Raw genomic sequence first — 7,060 nt, forward strand, 5'->3', positions numbered from 1 at the left:
AATCTTCAAGATCTGACTCAGGTATGGAACTAGGGTAAGTTCATGTACCAGTCAAGAGGTAAGTTCATGTCCCAGTCAAGAGGGAAGCGACATGAGTGGCTGCCTGGATTGAAGTTGTGTAAGTTGGGAGCTCAGGAAACTTCCAATAGTTCGTCAGCATTTCCACTATGATGTATAGTAGGCTTGTGGATGGATCCAAGTTGAGGGTTGTGTTGGATCCTTGTTGTCTGTTGTGGTTTAATGAAGGCTTTAGGGTTCGAAGCATGACTCGAACGGATGCAGTTGGATGCAGTTTTCGACTCAGGGTGAGTAGGGTTGCGATGGTTTGGGTGTGGTAATACCATGGGTGGTTAGAAGTGATGTCAGAATGCAATGGGATCGTATCATTCACCAGTTTGAGGTAGTCAATCGTTTAAGGTGGTCATAAGTATAAAAATGGGTCAATTCGTGCCTTAGGCATAACGGGTATGATTGTTGGAGATCGTTTATCTGTTTTAGGTTGAGGATCATTGGGGTCCAAGGCAGAGTTGGGCCTATGTTGCGCTAGATTGGTGGGACCCGTAGGCAAGGCCCGTATGTATATGAAAATTCAGGTGGGACCCGGTAAAGACCGTAAGGTCAAGGTTTTGGATCTTGGGTTACATGATTGAGTGTGGTCAGTAAGTGGTACAGAGGGATTCTTAGGTTAGGATATCCTTGTCTTTCAGACTCTTGGAAACCTGGTGGCTGGACCAGGTGTGAGACTAGTAGTCTCGGCGATGGTTGGAGGAATTTTTATATCTCGGTTTAGTATGGGGTTGTTGTGAATCAAAAGAATTCGGGTGAAATGCAAGTGTAGGTTCGTGGATCTTTGGTTATAAGTGAAGTACCGTGTTGATTTTGGTGGGAACTCATGTTGGGAATCGCATCTCTTTATGTGCCAGGTCTTCATTTCAGTAAGGTCTGAATCAAGGAATATGTATGCCAAGGGTATCAGTTGAAGGGTTCAGGGTTAAAGGATGGTTTCAATTTTGATGGCAGATCAGATTCTTGTGATTATGGTTTGGTTTGGTTCTATCTGTGTGGGGGTCAGGCAAGTATGGGGTTTCGGATTTCAGCAGCGGTATGTTGGTTCGGGAGTTAAAGGAAGCAGTATCTTGGTAAACAGTAGAAGGTTCATCTCCTAGTTTTTCTCCCATTGTTCATTATATTCGTGGGAAATTGTTGTCATCAGGATGAGCTTTCCCTCGAAGGAATATATGTCCCTTTGGTCATGTGAAATGTTTTTGGCAGCAGCATATGGTCTGTGAATCTGTTTTCTAGTGGGAACTTCCGATTATCAGAAGTTGAGTAGTCGGTTAGGGGGATAAGTAGAATGGATTTAACAACAATACAATATGGGCACTCTATCAGGGACTCTGACCAATTCGAGACTTCAGATTTCAGGTTGAGTAGACATAGTTATTTTGCATCGCATTGTTTAAGACTGAGAAGGATTTGTCCATCTTCGGGTTGGAGAGCCTTGCTAGGGTTGGTTTTAGTTGCCATGGGAAGGCTGTTGTATGCTCGGGGTTGTGCCCATGTTGCTCAGGTTGTCTAGCGTGCCAGGGATGGTAAGGAATGATTTCGAGGAAGAAATCTAATTTAAGTGGGGGAGAGTTATAATGCCTTATTCCGAATTGTTTCTTATTTCAGGGTTGTGACCAAAGATCGGGAATAATCGGGCTTAGGACTTTTGATGAAATGAGATTTGGACCTATTTGGATGTGGGTGATGTAAATTTAGACAATCCGGGGGTTCGGTTTGTGTTTTGGAGCCAAGGGGTATTTGGTAAAGTGTCACCTCAGACTTTTATGGAAATTGGATTTTTGTTCAGGAAATTTTAAGGTGATTATGAGTTGATAAAAGCATAGAGCTTCTCGTTACCTTTTCATGGATATAAGGATCGTCGAAATCGGATTTACAACGAAGAAGTTATGGCCTTCGGAAGAATTTAGAGTTTTAGGAAGACCCTAGTACGCGGGGCGTACATGGGGAGTACGCAGGGCGTACTAGTGCGAGGACCATTACACGAGGCATACAATGGATTACATTGAACGTAGTCATCAAATTGGTTGTGGACCCGAAACCTCGTATGCTAGGCGTACGAGGATTACGCTTAGCGTACTCAGTGGATAAGAAAACCCTATTTTGGGGTGTTGTACCTTATTTAAGGTCCTTAAGTTCCTAGGGTTGGCCTCTTTACCAGTCTCTAAGCCTCCAAAATGCTAGAAATCGACCCTTAGCTTTGTTTATGGTGTTTTTGAGCTCTTAAGAATGATTTGGTGGTTGTTTTGCTCTTTTTGAAGGAAGTAAAGAAGATTGAAGGTGTTGTGCTTGCTAAGAAGGTTATAGATCTAGAATCATCACCCTTGTTGCAAGCTTATTAAGGTATCAAATTCAAACCTTTTCTTCTCCATAATTAGATCTCTTCATAACTTAGTTTTTATGCTTTGGTCCCATTTTGGGTTGGTTCGAGGAATTAGGACGTTTTAAGGACTTATTCTTTTATATATGAGCTTATATGGACTCCTTAAGCATAAATGTGCAAGTTTTATGGGATTTTTGGTCACATGCATGCATTAAGTCACCTATTAACTCCTTTTGAGCTTTAAGAGCTTTATTTAGCCATGCATGAATGTAAAGTTAGCAACTTTATGTGATAATCTAGCTCAAGGACACCGTATCTACATTTTGGAGCAATGTCTTAAGGGATTAAGGGCTAAATGCGGAACATGGTTGAATGGGAGGAGTATGTTGGGCATATAAGCCAATACGCGCAACGTACAAGCCCTAAAGAATTTACGCTTAGCGTACAACTAAGCTCACCCCCTTTACTCAGTCAGTGGGCTTCGGACATTTTGGGCTTCAGTTTGGACCATTCTTTTGGGCTTTGGTGCTTAGAGATTTGTGGGCCATCTGAATGCAATTCTTTTGGACTAGGAATGTTGTTGGGCCTTGGGGCAAGGCCCATGTAAGGGTTTGGGCCCAATTTTGAAGACTAGACCATGTATAGGCCTTAAGTGTTTATCTGGATTTTGGGCCTTTGGATTGTTGGTTTGGGCCTAGGTTTGGGTCATGCTGAGTAAAGGGTGAAATGGTCTTTTATCCTAGTTTGGGCACTTAGTGTGGACTATATCCGATTGTCGATGGATGATTATTTTTTGATTTGTAGCATAGGGTTTTAGCGGGGCAGCAGCCATAGATTCATTCTGTAAGATTCAGCAGTGTGAGGTGAGTGTTCCTCACAATACTTTTGGGTCGAAGGCACCAGGGTCGACCCTTTTAAATTGTTATCCTAGTGTATCGCATGATTGTATGTTGTAGCGATCTCTTAGATCAGTATCCTAGTATATAGGATGATGTTATGCTTAGTGAGTTGTTAGATATGTATGACTGTCTGTATATGCTAGCTAGGGTTTGTTATGATATATGTTGACATGTGATGGTGTGTTAAGTTGAGGCGGTCATACTATGTGCTGAAGGTTGAGAGACCTAGGGCGTCCCGGATAGACTGCTGGCCTGAAGGGCGTATCAATCAGGCTGAAGGCCCGGAGGACATTCCAGATAGGCTGAAGACTCGATGGGGCGTACCAGTCATCCTGAAGGTTCTGTGAGCGTACCAGTTAGATTGTAGGCCGGTGGGGCACTCCAGTCATACTGAAGGCTTTGTATGCATGTTGTTTGTTGTTGATATTATGATTATGTGTTGTGTTGGATCTTTGGGGTAAACTCACTAAGAGTTAGCTTAAAGTTTTGGGTTATGTTTCAGGTACTTCAGAAGATCACGGGAAGACGAAGGCGTGACAGTACACATCCTCGTGTTTTGGACTTATGATCTTGGGAAAAATCTAATATTGAACATGTTTTGAAAGCTATGTTGTCAACAATTTATGATTTTGGGTCGGTTTTAAAAGTTTAAATTTTTTCATGATTTTTATGGATGCTACCAAAAATAAGTGATGTTGTCCATTGTCTAAGGTAAAACATGAAAAATATATCATTACTCAACGACCATTTACTCAAACAAAAATAAGCGACATCGTTTATTTTTGTCCATGTCAACTTAAAAAGGAACAAGATAAACAACAAACAACTTCTTTAAAAAACGGATATTTGGTTAAATATGAAAGGTAACAAAAAATGTAAGAGTTTTCTGCAAATAAACAAAATATAGAGGTTTTTCTAAATGTCAATAGATAAATAGTTTTGTTTTTTTCATTTTTTTCCTTCATTCTTTATCATCATGGTTTTCATATTTTCGGTTCTACCCTTGAGTCAATAATGATTATTTGAATGCCCTTTTTTATCTGAAAATCTTTTGTGGTGTTGTTTTCTGGGATATCAATGTCGATTGGGTTGGTAAACTGGTTTTTATTTTTGGTTTGAATCGATTGATTGAACGGATATAGAATTTTGAAACTGATTAAAGGGATTATGCGAGTTGTCTTGAATGAAGATGGAATAAAATTGATTTTCAGAAAAACAATTTTGCTTTTGCTTTGGTCAACAAGTATCTCTATATGGTCAAAATTAATTTTGTTCGATCGATCTCGATGAGAAGGTATTCAATTGGTTTGCGTCATGATGTGATACTAGTGATTGGCTCATCTACGAAGTTGGCTACTTGTCAAAACTGATTATGCCAGTTGTCTTGAATGAAGATGGAATGAAATTGATTTTGAGCAAAACAATTTTGCTTTCTCTTCGGTCAACAAATATCTCTACATGGTCAAAATTAATTTTGCTCAATCGGTCTCGATGAGAAGGTATTCAATTGGTTTGCATAATGATGAGATACTTGTGATTGGGTCATCTACGAAGTTGGCTGCTTCTAAAAACTGAGTATATGATCAAAGTTTTGTGTTGACTCTCGTTGGGATTCCATTTGATATGTGAGAATCATTTTTTTAGAAATAAATATCCTTCTATATTTTCTTCCCATATATTCTCCTATTTATTTTAAGTGGTGATAAATGTATTAAAATATTATTATTTTTATTAAATGTGACACATGTCACCATTTAATATCGTTATATTTAATTTTTTTTTTTGAATTATAGATTTTTTTAAAATTTTCAATAGGGAAACACTACGTCATATATTGTAACACTAGTCATAATTGGTCAATAACAATCACATGTGATTATGCCAATCATGTAATGTGATTTTGTTAAACTAGTAATGTGATAAATGTACTATGTAGTTCATGATAAATTCTAATACAAATTTGAACTTTCTTTATAATACAACTCAAAGTATATGTCCATACGATTCCAAAGATATAAAGAACGTCTAAATCTGACTTCGCATGAAGAAGTTATGATAAACCGAACACTATAATAAGAGGAATTTAAAATAGACTTATAATTAGCTATTTGAGTCTTAAAGATAGTTGTAGTGCTCGTAAATACCTACGCGTGGATATAAAGAATGTAAAAAATGGAGTTTTTATGCAAAAGTTACGACCTTCCGAAGATACAGCTGTAAAAAACTGTAAAGCTCACGATGTGAGGAGTCAAAATGCCACATTTCAAAGTTAGAAGTCGACGGAACGATAAACCAAAAGCTCATGACGTGAGCAAGGTTTTCTCACGACGTGAGGACGCTGCAGGACACTATTCGAGGCTAGAAAACACACGTTAAGGCTACGAGATGACTCTTGCCATAACTCACGACGTGAACCTATCATTCTCACGTCGTGAGGGCCAAAAATCGGCCTATAAATATCCATTTCAACCCCAAGTCTTAGTACGCCTAAAATCTCTTCTTTCTCTCTCGTTTGTTGGAGCCGTTTCGCTTCCCGAGCCTGACGATCGCGAACTGTTGACTGTTTTCAGTTAGATTCTATCAAATCTCGATATTAAAATGAGTTTCACGGGCCCACTTTTTAATATTTTCAGGGGAAAATGCATGCTAAATATTGTATATATGTTAATATTATGTCTATATGATAGTATATTAGTATCAACATAGATAGTTATATTAACCGGGATATAGTTGTTTAATTATAATATTTTGAAGAGTAAATTACTGAAATCGTCCCTACGGTTTGGTCAAAATTGCACATTTGGTCCCTAACTTTTTTTTTGCACTCGGATCATCCCTGTGGTTTGATTTTGCTGCGTTTTTCGTCCCTGTGGTTTGGTAAAAGTTGCATGTTTGGTCCCTAACTTTATGTATGTAAGGGACGAAAAATGCAACAAAATCAAACCACAGGGACAAAAACCGCAACAAAATCAAACCACAGGGACGAAAACCGCAACAAAATCAAACCACATGGACGATCCAAGTGCAAAAAAAAGTTAGGGACCAAACGTGCAATTTTGACCAAACCATAGGGACGATTTTAGTAATTTACTCTATTTTGAATATATACAACTATTATCAACTTGTTAGCATGTTATTATACTAATGTAGATCTTGAGTTATACTTAGGATTCTATATATATATGTTGTGTGTGATATAGTTCCGAAGTTATATTTGGAAGTTCTATATGTAGATTTATAAAGTTATTGCTATTATTGGTTTTATGTCAAGATAAAACTTGGTATGCTATATGTTGTTATTGCTGGTTTTATGACAAGATAAAACTTGGTATGTTATATGTTGTTGTTGGTTTTATGATAAAACATGGTTTTTCCTCAACTTATAACTGTTGTCCTGCCTAAAGTAATATGAACTTAGGAGTAATGTTTAAAAGCATAGTCTAATAACTTAGGGTTGTAGACACGAAAATGATTTTGTTGTTAGAGCTATAGGAAGCCGTTGAAGTCTACATGAGTAATTTTATTCATCAACTAAGATTGGGGATCTTAGTAGAAATCCTTTGAACTGTAACCGTTAATCTCGTGTGAGCGAGGAAGTCGTGTATAATTAGTATACGGGTTGACAACCCCACTTGTGATTGCTAGCTACAGTCAACCATAAGCGAGTGACGAACAATCCTTTTACTTGTTATGGTTCCTACGTCGATGAAGCATGCGGTGTTGTTTCTCATGGAAATCATGAGTGTGCTGTTTCTCATGGAAATCGTGCGTG

This window comes from Lactuca sativa, chromosome 5, assembly GCF_002870075.4.
Source record: "Lactuca sativa cultivar Salinas chromosome 5, Lsat_Salinas_v11, whole genome shotgun sequence".
Taxonomy (NCBI): domain Eukaryota; kingdom Viridiplantae; phylum Streptophyta; class Magnoliopsida; order Asterales; family Asteraceae; genus Lactuca; species Lactuca sativa.